General features: G+C 47.3%; 1 long non-coding RNA gene across 1 annotated transcript; it reads left to right on the forward strand.

The window, feature by feature from the left end:
• Positions 1–2,119: 2,119 nt before the first annotated feature.
• Positions 2,120–15,293, forward strand: LOC141997773 (uncharacterized). Its single transcript, XR_012641765.1, has 3 exons — positions 2,120–2,509; positions 3,624–3,738; positions 14,894–15,293. It is a non-coding gene; the product is annotated as an uncharacterized LOC141997773 (long non-coding RNA).
• The last annotated feature ends 281 nt before the right edge of the window (positions 15,294–15,574 follow it).

Here is a 15,574-nt window from a genome sequence, read left to right on the forward strand (position 1 = left end):
ATTTCAATGGCGATTATTCCAGGTTTTCTCTGTGTGCTGAAACCCAGCTCTGCTCTTTAACTATTGCCAAATTTAAACCAAATGTCAGTTCCAGTCTATCCTGGAATCTTTCTCAGTTCACTTGTTTCCCACGAGAAAAAGCACAACAGAAAATCAACATCAGGGCCTGTTAGATCCGGACTATCCCAGCTCCCACTATGCAGCTCTCTCAGCCCCTTCCTGTTTTTTCCATGCCAGCTCCACCTGATTTCATTCCACCCCTTGCACTTGGAACAGTTTCCCAATCACACTGACAAACCAACCTCCTTCTTCTCCTTCCAAAACCACCTGATTGCCCACCTGTGAAGCATCCCTCCCCACTCTCACGGTGTTCATCTTGCCCTGCAAAGTTGGAGCTCTTTGGGGCAGGGCCCTCTTATTGGCTGGATGTCTTTTACCCGTTATGCTCTTACTATGCTATAGAGCTGAGATTTTCAAAGGCCCCTAAAGGAGTTAGGCACCCAGATCACACTGAAGTTCAACCAAAGATGGGCACCTAACTTCTTTAGGCTCCTTTGAAAATCCAAATCTGTACACATTAATAGCAATAACCACAATATTCCCCTGTTTCAGGCCCTCCCTATAACTAGAGCTGCCCTTGATCCCCAACGTGACCCACACCTTAGATCACAAACACCTGCCCCCCAGTTGCTCACTTTGTGCTGACTACAATAAATTCATCCTTCAACCCAGCTCTCATTGTCTGAGATGACAATGGGACTTGAGCAAGACTCCACAGCCAGATCCACAGGGAGAAGTACAGCCCTGGCCAGTTGTGCGCCCAGAGTAGGTTTGGCTAATGTCTGGCTCTGGAACTCTGACCCGCTTCCTGTCCGTGAAGTGGGATTGCTTGAGGGCTTCTGACAGGAAGCCTTTGCAAAAGATGCCTGCTAAGAAATGGATGGTGTGGGTAAATGAGAAAAGCATGTTGACCCTATAATAGTCCGTTGAGTCACTGGGTTGGCATTTGTAGACCAATCTGTGAAATGAATGAGCTGGCCAAGAAGATGAGCGCTCCGAGCATTCAGGTCTCTCTGACTCGCTCCCCTGTACGGTGGAGGGCTACAGAACTAAGACAGTTTGGAGCAAGGTTGTTTAACAGCTTTTGTCCCTCATGCTGAATGGAGCTCACTGACGGGCTCCTTTCTAAATCTGGAACGTGCTACGTCAAATATAGAACTTCCCCCGCTGTACAAATGGCTTGGTTATTTGTCAGCTGTATTTTATGAGGCTTTGAATTTTAACCAGCAGAGGAGTAGTGTACAGAGTGCTGGAGCTGACATAAAGAAAAGACAGGGAGCAGAAATTAGACCCAGCTCTGTGTGACAGAACCATCCTGTCTGTCCTCATTTGACCCCAGCACCCACAGGGGTGTCCCAGCAGTGAGGGATCACTGGAGCGCTGCTGCACTCTGTCCCTGCCCCCTACCCCCAGTCATGCTGCCTATGCTGGGTTGGAGGTGGAGCATAGAGCCTACTACACTGTTTCTGTGCTACCCTTATTCTACGATGCCCTTATTTTGAGGCAGTTGTCAGGCAGGGAGCTAAAGTGGCTTTGCTTCACAATGGGGGTTAAGGGCTGGCTTTTTACAGGGACTCAAGCGTGGAGAACAGAGCTGTTTGGAAAAATGACAATTCCACTTCATGACAACTTTTGAGGTTTTTTGACTTTTCTTTTTTCATTCCACATTGCAACAAAAACAAGAACTTTCAAAAGTTTTTGCAGAATGAAAGTGTCGAAACGTCTGGTTTTGGATCAGAACAGCCAGGTTTTTGTTCTCTCTCTGTAGCTCTTCCACTTCCCCCTCCCCGAGAGTCTACCCTGGACCTGAGAAACTATCCTGTCAAAACTTGCATAGTAATTGATACGTTTTCACAATGTTTTGCTTTTGATGCGATGGGACTTTTCAGCAAAAAAATGTTTAGTCAATAAGTTTCCAAACCACTGTCACAGAGAAGTAACAAGTGTGTCGTCCTGGTTAGATCCCTTCCATATTTCTGACCTGGACTTTGGAACAACTGAAGAAGTGTCTACTGCCTACGAAATCATCCCCGGTTTTACAGTAAGTCTGAAGCATTGTGTGTGTTGTAGTCATTGCTGGGCAGATGCCCAGTTTTCCTCACACACTGTAGATGTGTCCAGTAAAAACACTTCAGTGAAGAATTTTTTTAGTCATAGTTCATAAGGCTGATAATTAGTTACTTTAATACCAAGCTGTAGTGCATTGATCCAGTGAGCTTTTGGAGACGAGAAACAATACAAAAAGCAGTAGTGCATCTCGGAAGATGTTCATTATCACAGAGCCAGCTGCCCAGGCCTTATTAATAAAAGCAAGACACAGGAACTCCCGCTGCAGGAAGATATTTGGGTGATGGATGACTGCTTGCATTTCATATCTCAACAGCCAGGCTCTGATCACATTGGGACCTGGGTATTTCTCTGCTTGACACCATGTCTCTGATCTTTCCCAGTAAGTATGAGCCACATCTCTTTGTCTCTCTGGGAATATAATGTTATCATCTGTAGCACAGTAAACTTTTGCTCATTTCTCCCCGATTCATGTTAAATCCAGTGTCATGAATAATTCACGGAGCCTTAATTAATATAATTTTTTCTGACATCCAGTGGTTGGGAATAGCATCTTGGGACATGTTGTTTGCAACCAATGAACTCCAGAAATAATGAATGGATGCTTATCCCATGTGAACTGGGAGCATACAGTACAGGAGGGAAATAAAGAACAGTAGGCATGTACTGTCCAAGGGACTCACTGATAGCTCTTTAATAAGGATAATGTGAAAAAGCTAAATATTGACGCAGCGTCAGAGTTTCCTGTTTCTTGCAGTCACATGGCATGTTATTAACCTATATAACTGTCAGTGACATGTCGGCACAAAGAGGTCAGACAAGACAGGATTGGCACTTGGGGAGGTGTGAGGCCACATTCGGAAGGAAACTACACATCCTGAACTGAAAACAATCTTTGATGACTGGAGGACTCTGGGCTCTTCCATGCTGTCTTTGCTACAAAACCCCTCTGTGTTTCCAAAAAGTGACTTGCCCTAGTGTGACAGCTTGTTTATGATACGTGATGCCCCTGTGTATATGTCAGATGTGCATTTGCCTGTATCCCAGTGCAGATAGCTTCTGTCATATATGCATAGCTGTGTGGGTGTGCAGGGTCCAAGGTGCCTGAGCTTAGTGGTTTGTGTTGTGTGTAGGTGAGTGGTCCAGTACAGCCCCTGTGCAGATAGGTATGTGTTCAGTGTGTGTGCATACAGGTGGCTGGCACGTGTGCATATTGGTTTGTTTTGTGTGTGGTTGTTTGCATGCAGGGGTGAGGTCGCAGTGCTTGTGCATATAGGGGGTTGCCACATCGAACGTCACACACCCATGTGGTGGCCTCCTCTCCCCCTTTTATAGGGTGGGGCTGAGGCACAGAGCTATGCTTGACTTGCTCAAGAAGACACAGCATTTAGTGGCAGAGCCAGGATTAGGCCCCAAGAGTCTTCTCCCTTGTCGTGTGGTGTGACTCCTGCTGTGCTTGTGTAGATATCATCATTGTCATTTTTTGTTACTTGCAGAGCCCCCTAGATGTGCCTGGTACTTTACGAAGCACATGCGTTCTGCCTGCCCAAGTCACTGACAGCCTGAGTGCAGGATACAAAAGGAGGAGGAGGAGAGAAGAACACAAGGAAGGTAAGGCTGAGAGTCAGGGTCACTTGTGAAACTAGTGCAGACCTCTGGACTAATTGAATGTACTAATTTGTATTCAGTCCTGGACACACGTGTCTGTGCAAGTCTTTGCCATTTTAACTTTACTATATTAAAAATATAAGTGCTTGTGAAGTGTTTAGATAGGGCTCAGCGTCCCTCTCTACTGAGCCAGAGTTACCTTCAACAAATGCCCGGCCTGAGCTCCCTTATCAATGCTCCTTGCAAAAAAAACCCAAAAAACCAAACAAAAAAACCCTACAGCCAGTGACAAAATGGACCAGCTCCATTGGCCCCACTGGCTGAGGGCCCGTCACATGTCAGGGCAGGTGCAATAGATCATGTTGTGCTTATTCGACTCTCAAGTGCTATTTCTGTATCCAGTTGTTACAGGGCACTGATTGTTTTCTTTGTTGTGCCTTTCCACCTCTTCAGGACTAAGTTAAGAGCTGTTATGCTTGGCTTGCAGTAAATATGAGATAATAAAATCCCAGCTGCTTCTAGCAAAGGAAGGAAACTGAATGAAGGAATTGGGAGAAAACGCCACTGGCCAGACCTTGCTGGCAAGGGTGTAATTATAGGGACAAGGGGTGAAGTCATATAGCCTCTTTCAGCCTAGCAGGAACAATGTCTTCTCCTCAGCATCTTTTGGCTGGCTGTGGAGGTAAGGGAATGGGTGGGGGGACACTCCTGTACAGAGGGAAGAAGAGGAGGGTCTGAGGATAGTGCAGCAGTGCTTCAAATTCCCCCTTCTTCAGCTGTTGCCGCTCCCTAGCCTGGGTCCCTGGCTTTGTGGCCTAACCACACTCTCAGGAGGTAAGCCAGCTGCCTCCCCAGTAAGAAATCCATGTGGCTGCTCAATTGTAGCAGCAGGTCACCAGTTGGTTGACGTGGCTGATCACAGCCACTGAGATCTCCAGATCCCGAGCTTTTGGTCAGCACCACGTCCACATGAACCCAGTGGGGAAAAGATTCCTTGCACATGAGACTTGGACATGATGGATTATTTTACCAACTTGTCTAGAGGATGAGGGAGCAAGGTGCGAGACGGGCTGTGACGTGATAACCTCCACAAAAGCAGCTGAGCAGGGAGAGAGCACAAGACTCCCACTCTGCCCTGGCACTGCACTGGGCTTTCAATTTGGAAGAGCACAATGGGCGTGGGATGAACGGTCCCTGGCTAGCTGGATGCCGTCAGTGCCCTTTGCAAGGCACAAACATATTGTTCTTCATCGCTTTATAGAACCCAAAATCTTCTGCAGCAGATGGGTGCTGTGGTTCCAGCTTCTGTGGAAAGCTGGATGACATAGATCCCGGGGAGATCTTCGTAGATTTAATTGGGGTAAAGAGCCAAGAATCTCAGCTTAGAAATACATATCTCAAACGTTTCTTGGCTCTCTGCAACGCCACTGTAAGCTGTTAGCTCGAGACTTGGAACCTGTTCTGTGCTAGACTGAGGTGACGCGTCATGCTGTGCATCTGAGACTTGGCCGAGCTTTGCGTGGGAGATGAATAGCAGCAGTTTACTAGAGCAAAGAAGACATGAATTGACCCCCAGCAAGCCATTGTGCATTGTACTGTCTCTGTGCAGGATCCGCTGCATTCAGAATTCTTGGGCCACAAGTACAACATAGAACAGAGCATCTTCCAACCAACTACCTGCAGGAATCCAATAAAGGAACAGAGATCGCAGTTAAAAGAACAGGAGTACTTGTGGCACTTTAGAGACTAACAAATTTATTAGAGCATAAGCTTTCGTGAGCTACAGCTCACTTCATCGGATGCATACAGTGGAAAATACAGTGGGGAGATTTTATATACACAGAGAACCTGAAACAATGGGTGTTACCATACAGACTGTAACAAGAGTGAACAGGAAAGGTGAGCTATTACCAGCAGGAGAGCGGGGGGGTGGGGTGGGGGGGGACAGGGAACCTTTTGTAGTGATAATCAAGGTGGGCCATTTCCAGCAGTTGACAAGAACGTGTGAGGAACAGTAGGAGGGGGAAATAAACATGGGGAAATAGTTTTACTTTGTGTAATAACACATCCACTCCCAGTCTTTATTCAAGCCTAAATTAATTGTATCCAGTTTGCAAATTAATTCCAATTCAGCAGTCTCTTGTTGGAGTCTGTTTTTGAAGTTTTTTGGTTGAAGAATTGCCACTTTGTATATAGACAGCCTGTAAAATGCACTGGGACTCTCCAGGGAGAAAGGTACTATACTGATCTCTGTTATTATTACTATTGTTATTTCTGCTCCTCCGCATAGATGGGTATCTATCAGGCTCTGTTCTATACATTAGAAGTAAACCATAAAGCTTATTGTCTGCAGACAATAGCTGCTGCTTTTGCATCTGTCTTGCTGAATGTACACATGTATAGAAAATGAGCTAATGATTTTTGCACGTTATTTTATTCCTGTGTAGACCATAGCAAACATTCCAATACTGCCTCCATTGCCAGCAAATTGATAACTGATAGTGTCAGAAATATTGATCATTACATATAACCACATGTCAGACAAACCATTGGCAGGTGGTCTGCAAGTCATATGCACATTGGGCTGAAGTCCTAGGAATGCTCTCTCCAGTGTGTGCTGGCAGGTCCTGAGAGGGCTTAGGAAATTCTGTAGACTAGGGCAGCATCCTAGTGTTGATGGTGTGAGCTGTTGGAATGGAGAGTCCTACCTATACATAGCACCAGCTCTCTCATAGCTCGGGGGGGCCTCATAAGCTGAGATCCCAGCAATGAAAGAAAAAAAACCCCACAACTCTTAGCAGCTGTGATGACAACCCTGAAGCCAGCGTTAGGAGACAGCATGCCCAATTCTCCATGCAAAATACCTTCACTGATGTAAATCAGTGTTGCTCCACTGAAAGCAACAGGCTACATGTGATGTCACTACTGCCCTGGGTCAGAGATCAACTCCCAAGGCCAGGGAAACTCAGAATTAAGCTCGCAGAGGCTCAGTCCATAACTGCCCCAGACGTGTCTGGTGTTGACAGGGCCAGCTCCAGGCACCAGCCTTGCAAGCAGGTGCTTGGGGCGGCATTCAGAATGGGGCGGCCGTCCGTGTCCCGCGACGGCAATTCGGCGGCAGCTCTGCCGCTCTTCCAGGCGCGGCGGCAATTCGGCGACAGCTCCGCTGCTCTTGCAGCGGCGGCAATTCGGCGGCGGCTGTTTGGGGCGGCAAAGTCGGTAGAGCCGCCCCTGGGTGTTGAGTAAGGATATGTCAGCCTCCAACAGTGTCTAGATAGCAATGAGTAGAGCTGGTTAGACGACAGGGATTTTCTCCATGGACAGTTTTGAGCTTCATCAAAATATCAAAATTGAGAATATTTCCATTCTGAAATGCTGCTGCAGTGCCTCCTGGGAGTTGTAGTGCAGGTGCCGCCTGCTCCCATTCGCCTCTATAGATCGGACTACATCTTCCATGATGCACCATGGCCTACCCTTGCGGCGCATCGTGGCAGTCACATGGAAAGCAGACACTTCTCATGACAAATGTCACTGAGTTGAAAACCCAATTTCCTGTTGAAAAACAGTTTTGACAGAAAGTTTTCGACCAGCCCTATCAGAGAGCTAGGCCGTAGGGTGCAGCCTCTCCCGGCATCCCCTTACTTTTGTGGCATGAAGCCAAATCTTTGCTGTCCCTTTGATGCATTTCTTGTGGTTTGATAATAAAGTGACTTGTTCCCCTTTTTGCATGTTGCTAAAGGAAAGGAAGAGATGTGAGACAGAGAGAGAGCAGAGCAGAGCAGATCAGCTGCAGGAAACTGGCCCTTTTCCCTCTTGTTGTAGATCGGTCAAGCTGGGGAAGTAGGATGGGGTCACAGGGTCAACCTGTGGCTGCAGCCCTTTCATTTTCTTTGCCTTCTTACCTGCTAATGGCATCAGAGATTAACAGGGGGCAGCCGAAGGATGGAGAACTGGGAGACAGCTTGGATCTAGTGCTGCCCAGAAGGTCCCAAAGGCGCCAGATTCCTGCATGGCCTCAGGTCTGTGAAAAAGGAATCTGAAAAACTTTTGCAAAATAATAATAATTTAAAAAAAGACTAAACCAACCCACTGCAGATCACAGGGAAAGTTGGGATGCCAGGAAATGAGAAACGAATACAGAATGGATAAGGATGGGTCCTCCTTCCCAGCAAAGCCCTGAGCGCAGGCTTCTGTGTCCACCTGTGACACATGAGGTTGGTAATAATGCTCAGCACTGAAAGAGCACTTAGCCCCGGGAAAATACATTACAGACATGAACAGCTTCATCTTGAGAGCATGCCCAGTAGAGGGTGATTATCAACACCCCCATTTTACAGGAGAGTTTCTGACACTCAGGCATGTTGTTCTTTTTAGCACACAGCTTGTATTTAACCCTCAGATTATTTTTAGTTAAACATTACAGAACTTTAACACAACAGCAACCACTGCCCGGTGCTGATGACAGCCCTCAGCTCCCTGCAAGCCAGAACCCTGCCTCTCAACTTGGAGAATGTCCTGCCGTCTCTGCAGCCACATACAACAAGAGCAGCTACTCCCCAAGAGTTTGGTGTTAAATTTCCTGAGAACCTAACAGAGGATCCAGCCCTTCTGCTTTTGTGTCTCTCCATCTGCTGAAACAATTCAGGATCTCTGCTCCACCAAGGCAATTATGTGTGCATTATCAAAGCTGCTATTCCAAAGGGGTTTATGTGGTCATTAAAATAATGAAATATGAAGGAGGATGACTAGCGGCAGTGGCTGAGTAATGCGTCTCGAGAGCTGGATTTGAAGCTTTTTCAATTTCCATTCTCAGCATGTGCATTGGTCTCCGGTTAAGCGACAGTGCTTCATCTCCACACTAGCAGATTGCACAGTTACCTTTAAAAGACCCCAGGAATGCATAACAACGAGGAGCCACTCATGCTGACTTGGAAGAGGCTGAGCTAGAGGAGACAGCTATGGTGCATTGGGAGGAACAAGCCACACATAAAATACACTGCATTTAGCAAGGTCTTTACAGTACACACTCCAGGCAGCGACCAGCTGTTCCCCTGCGGCATGCACGGGCCTTCGTGGGCATGAAGCCAGCTAACAGGTGTTACTTTGCCAGTCTTGGAGTGGGGGAAGAACAAAAGCTGTTCCTCACTTTTACCAACAGTTCAAAGTGAGAACGAAAAGTGGTTTACTTTTTCACCACAATGTTTGCCTTTTCCTGTTTCCCCAGCTCCGAAGGTTTGTTCAGCCAGCTCGAAACAGGAAGCTTTATTTGAACCCGTGCTTTCTCACCATGCACCTGTCAAGGCCATTCCAGGTCTCACACACCCACAGGGCTGACTCAGCCTGCACATCTGGAGTGGCACAAAGCTGATGGAGTGGACGGGTGAACCTGGCCCTTAGTCTCTATGCACTTGTGCAGTCGCACACAGGAGTCAGGGAAAGGGGAACTCTTTCTGGTATGACTACTGTTAGCTGTGTGCTTTTCTCAGTGTTTTATATCCAGCAAATGAAGGGTTAATGAGTTCTAAAAATATATGCATGTGGGTTAAACAGATCTATCTATCCCATGCCCATCACCATGGTATCTGAAGCTACCTGAGCTGCTGTTTTCCTGTTGGCTAGAAAGGCCAGGGAACCCGCTGAAGGTGATACCTTGTTGCAAGCTGTTCTACTCAGCCGCTGTCTGTTTAATTAGCTGGAGTTTGGTTGGTTCTCTCTGCATCTCCCTGATTTATCAATACACGGCAAGCACGGCTGTCAAGACAATGATTGAGGAACAAAGTTTTTGTGGCCCATTATTCCAACTCCAATGTCTCCTTCAGTTCAAATTAGCCCTGATCCTGTCTTTGGGATGTTTGATCCTTGTAAAAATATATTCCTTCATTTTCATTTCTTGAAGCAAGCTGCCATTTTACATCACAAACCCAGCTCACTGTGGAGATAGTACACTCAGCAACAAAGGAACCTGGCAGCCTCTCCCAAAGGCCTGGCTGATGCTGCCACAGATTAGGCTTTGATCTGAACACATACCTTTTACTGCAGATTGCACTCTAAACACATACATGTGGGTCTGGGTTGCAACCTTAAGCTACATGTTTCACCTCTCCATCTGCCTCCAAGTACCTGGCCTTGTAATAGTGAAACACTAGGGGAGATGGGACAGCTCCCAGATTTACTGCTGGTCTAACTCGCTGTTTCAATAGCTTATATATCTTACCACCATGCCTTCTATTATCCTTTTGTGAGATAGTGAACTGTCACATGGTAGGAGAGTAAAAAACCCCAAGCAGTTAACTACAATTAACCAATCCTCTCAGAGGCTTCTGGGAGTGGGAGAGACTTGGGGAATATATAAACCCGGTCCACTTCATTGCAGAAAGAGAGACAGCTAAGGAACCAAGACAACACAACACCCCAGAAAACTGGAATGCTGATGATGTGAAAATCAGCTCCAGAAAGAGGCAGGAGAGAGGTGATCACCTTGTTAAAAAGGTACTGAGTGTTGAGACGGTTGGGCATAGACTGGGGTCTGCTTCCCTATGAAACGGTGGACTTGCCTGAGAGGTAAGAGAATTTATGGGGGGAATCAGACTAAGGGCTTTGGGTGTAAATGATGACAATCATGATGAAAAGCTAAATGCTGACATACCACTACTCCTACATTCTCTTTGGTGTCCTTTTTCTCCCCCAGGCTCATCCTGGCCCACCAGGCAATGGTGACATTGGGAACGGTAGGATTTGAGGCTTAGCTGGAGGGCCATGTCATGTTAGTGATTTTCTTCCAAACTCCTTGGGTCTAGTGAGACTCCCCTGGCTCACCTTTAGAGGCCAGCACAGTGGCCATTCTTATCTCTTATAATCTGTGTTGAAACTGCAGATGGCAGCATACAAGCCTCCCATTTGATCTGAGCAACCCAGGTAGCCAATGCCTGGGACCAATAGCCACAGAGCCTCAGAGATCTTTAGGTGCCTCTCTCCCAATGAGAGTCAGGCACCTAAATACATTTGAGAATCTGGGTTATAGTCTCTACTCTTCCGTAAGAATATAGATGGGGTGATGTCGGCTCCATTCTGTTCCAATCCATTGTGTCCCTCAAGCTCCTGGCCTCTTGCCAATGTGGCCTGCTGCGGGGCTCTGTGTTTGGAGGAGGAGGAGGAGATGGTGCCTGTGGAATACCTATAAATAATGTTCATTGTGACAGGATCCTATGGTGTCCATAGATTCATGTATCTCAAGGTTCCACATTGTCATCAGAACAAAGAGGAGCCAACCTACAGTGATGGGGGCTGACGTGCAGACAAACTTTATCTTCACCGAGCCACAATGAATGGAAAGATGATGAGGCGTTTGAGACATATTCAAGTCCCAGACTGTCCATCCCTGTCCATCCCTCTCCCACTGTTTATATCTGGCTATGTGGCGAGTTATTATATGTCGTGAAGGGTTAACGGATGTTTGCATCTCTTTGGTCTGGATGTTTTGAATTGTTTGTGTAGCTCCCAGGCAGGGGCTTTATAAATAATATCCTTATGATCTGGATTCCTGTGGCCCTGGAGCTGCACCATGTGTGTTTGAAGAAGGCTTGTCACGGTACGTCTACACAGCAAAAACCCAACAATCCTGTGACAGAGTCTGAGCCTGGACTCAATGACTCAGGCTTGCACTGTGGGTCTAAAAATAGCAGTGTAGGGGCCAGGGCTCAGACTGGAGCCTGGATGCCAAGATCCTCCCTGCCTCGCTGGGTCTCAGAGCCCAGGCTTCAGCCTGAGCACAGATGTCTATGGTGCTATTTTTAGCCCCATTAAGCCCAAATTAGTTGACCTGGGCTCTGAGACTCGCTGACCCCGGCTCTTTTTTTGCTGTATAGACAGGCCCTTTGAGTCTTAATGATGCCACCAGACTTATTTTCTGCTGTATTCCTGACGTGTGTTTGGAAGCGGGGGCTGGCGGAATTCTCTCCTTACTCTGAGCCTTGGTGATCCGGGGGCCTTTGGGTTGAACAGTGCTATTGAAATGTCACTTACTAGTATGATTATCTTCCATGTGTTCATTTCAGTGGATTCTCCAGCTCTGGCCCACCAGATGCAAAGGCCAGAGAGAGCTTTAGCTGCAGGTGGTCATGCAAATGAGCATAAACAGCTGTTAAGGAACTGCCCAGTCCTGTGCTGGCTCCCCATTGGCTAATGTTACTATCAGACCCAGTGAGATAACAGGATGCTGTTGAAAAGGTAGAGGACAGAGGAAGGAAGCTGCTTCCAGGGAGGTGAAGCAGTGGGATTTGTTAAGACAGCTATGATTGTAAATGGTCTCAGAATTACCTCAAGCAATTCCATTTCCAGAACTCTCATTAAAATGATAAGAAACCAGAAATGGCAGATCAGAGAGAGGGGACAGGAAATGTAGGGAAAATATCAGGAATCAGAAATGGCTCCCAGGCCAAATACCAGGGCCATTTCCAAATCATGCCTCAGAGGATCATAGAAAATAGAGATGAAAAAGACTCATAAATCCAGTAACTGCCAATGCTGGATTATTCCCTCTTCGACATGTTAGAGTTCCATGCAGAGTTTTAAACATGCCAAGCTCCCTGAGGAGATGGAGGCATTGCACCGTCAATACACTTAGCTGGCCCCAGTGGCTAACTCAGGCAGATCAGTTGAGCCCAGTGGCTAACCTGGGCAGGTTAGGATCATTAGATGATAACAGTTCACACACAGAAATCACAATGGGCCTGAGCAGCAGAGACAGTTGGTTGGAAATCAGTTGTAGCTTCCTGCTCTGGAGAGCTTGGTTTGATCGGGCAGTTGTAGAACTTTTTGGGTTCTTCTCAAGGAAATGCCCTGGGGGTGAAAGGGCCTGGATTGAGAACCCAGGAAACCAAAGGCCTTTGTTGCATAGGCAGTGGCCGTGCAAACTCCCCCCGCACACTATCTCACGAATGGGCCTCCCTCCTGTTCTGGAGGGGGGTAGTGCTTTCGGTACCAATATCACAGGGCTGGCCATTGATGCTGCCCTGCGAATCACTTTGTGTCTTCCCACTTCCAGAAGTGACTACATTTAGACTGGCCACACCCACCGGCTAGAAGGTGAGTGGACGATTGAGGCGGTAGGGCCATCCATGCTGAAAGCTGCCCAGCAGTTCAGATCAGTCCCCATATCCTGAGATAGAGCATTGTTTAAAAGGAAGCTGTTCCATGGCTGAAAACCCCAGCATGGCCCAAGATCATGTGTCCCTGTGCCTGGAAACATTCAGAGACCTGATGTCTCATCTGAGGACCTTGGGCCAGTTCTTCAACAGGTGTAAATCAACAAAACTCCAGACTGAATCAGCATAGCTCCCTTAAAGCCAATTTGAACTGATTTACACCAGCTGAAGACCTGCTCCCTTGAGTCTCTGTATTCCAAGACCTTGGGCAGCAATTTTCAGCCTGGGGTGCCTGTTTACCAGAGGGAAGTCTAGCTGCAGTGCTGACATAAGCTTATCTCCTGTGACGCAAATAAAATGCTTGGCTTAGCATGTTAACATTAATTTTGGATTGTCTCGTGACACAAAGCGTTATCAGCAAAGATGCATCCCAGGCCTGGAATTCTGGCTTAATCAAACCTCTTAGTCATTTAATCTTGTTAACAAAGCATAATTGCAATGCTATCAAATTAACCAGCAGCATGGAAATGCCAGTTTAATAGCTACTCCTGAGAGAGAAGAGAATTCTGTGATCTATGAACAGTATATCAGCTGTATGCAAATCATACCCAGCTACTCTCAACCATCATAGGAATTGCCCTGCTGGATCAGACCTGGGGAACATCCAGTTCAGTTACTCCAGAAGGAGGTGTATGAGAGCCTGTAGATTCCAAGGTCAGAAGGGACCATTACAACATCTAGTTTGTCCTCCTGTATAAGCCAGGCTAGAGAATTTTACCCAGTTACTCCTGTACTCAGCCCAGTCACTTGTGGTTGGCTAAAGCATCTCTTCTAGAAAGGCCTCCAGTCTTGATCTGAATACCTCAAGAGATGGAGAATCCAACACTTCCCTTCATATTTTGTTCCCATGATTAATCACCGTCACGGATTTAAAACAAAAAACAGCCTAATTTCTAATTTGGTTTGGCTGCGTTCAGCTTCAGGCCATTGACTCTTGGGCTGCCTTTCTCCGCTGGATTAAAGAACCCTTAGTACCCAGGATTTTCTCCCTGTGAAGGTTTGAATAGACTGTTATCAAATTACCTCTTGATTGAGCTCCTTCAGTCTCTCACTAAAGGGCATTTTTTCCATCCTTTTGAATAAATCTTGTGGTTCTTTTCTGAACTGTCTTCTCGTTTTCAACAAGCGTAGGTAACTAAGGGCTTGTCTACACTGGCAATTTACAGTGCTACAACTTTCTCGCTCAGGGGTGTGCAAAAAACACCCTGCTGAGCACAGCACGTTTCAGCGCTATAAAGCCCCAGTGTAGACAGTGCCCCAGCACTGGGAGCTGCACCCCTCCTGGAGGTGGTTTCTCCCAGCGCTCTGCCATGACCACACAAGCCACGTTAAAGCGTTGCCAGTGCAGACTAGCCCTCAGGAATAACCCGCCCATAAGGGACGTTTCTTCCTAACCTTAGGCAGTTACAGCTTTGTTATTTGTTCTGGAGCATGAGAGAGAGCATGCATCTGATGAAGTGAGCTGTAGTTCACGAAAGCTTATGCTCTAATAAATTTGTTAGTCTCTAAGGTGCCACAAGTACTCCTTTTCTTTTTGTGGATACAGACTAACACGGCTGCTACTCTGAAACCTGTCTTTATCTCTTCTGTAGATTTTACCCTAATGTATCTGTGGATGCTCTGAGCACCTAGATAAATGTCGTCCAGTCATTTTTTGAGTCCTGCTAAGCTCTTAGCCTCAGTGGTACCTTGCTTCTATATTGTATGCAAAAGTATTTCCTTTTATCAGTTTGCCTTTCAGCTGGATGGGATGTCCCCTCCACGGGCTCCGCCCACCCCAGGATACCATCTCTGTCAGGCAAACTGTGTGCATCACAGCACTGGATTGAAATGGGCTATTGTGACCAGCTAGATTTATCACTGGGGCCAAACAATCACTCACCTAGACATTGGGGCAACCATCCCAGACCTCATCTAATAGCAGTGCAGAGAATCTGTTTCTTTTGCTTCCTTAGAAAGAATCAGTTCTGCAGGCCAAGCTCTGCTGCCCTCTGGCTACCAGTCCAGCACCAACAACCAGCTCTCGCCTGGGGAGGATTCTTCACACACTTCAATGCGGCTTCTCAAATGGAAGGATTCAAAGACCCCCAGAGCCTCCTCTCCACTGACATGTAACCATTGCTCAGGCTTTACTGGGGGCCGATACAACAGTAAGATACATCAGCATCCACTGTCAGCAGCAAAAGGCAAGAGAAGCAGGGATGTGAAGCAATTGCCGGCTTTCTAGTCACCTGAATATCAAAGGACATAGCTGCTGCATGAACAAGTGTCTTTATTTTAGGGGGTGGCCAACCTGAGCCTGAGAAGGAGCCAGAATTTACCAATGTACATTGCCAAAGAGCCACAGTAATATGTCAGCAGCCCCCCATAAGCTCCCCCAACCTCCTCCCAGCGCCTCCCACCCACCAGCAGCCCCGCCGATCAGCACCTCCCCCTCCCTCCCTGCACCTCCTGATTAGCTGTTTTGTGGCGTGCAGGAAGCTCTGGGTGCGGGGAGGAGCGAGGGCACAGCAGGCTCAGGGGAGGGTGCGAGAAGGGGTGGAATGGGGGAAGGGCCTGTGGCAGAGCCAGGGGTTGAGCAGTGAGCACCCCCCAGCACACTGGAAAGTTGGCACCTGTAGCTCCAGCCCCAGAGT

Source organism: Natator depressus, chromosome 13, assembly GCF_965152275.1.
Source record: "Natator depressus isolate rNatDep1 chromosome 13, rNatDep2.hap1, whole genome shotgun sequence".
NCBI classification, from domain to species: domain Eukaryota; kingdom Metazoa; phylum Chordata; order Testudines; family Cheloniidae; genus Natator; species Natator depressus.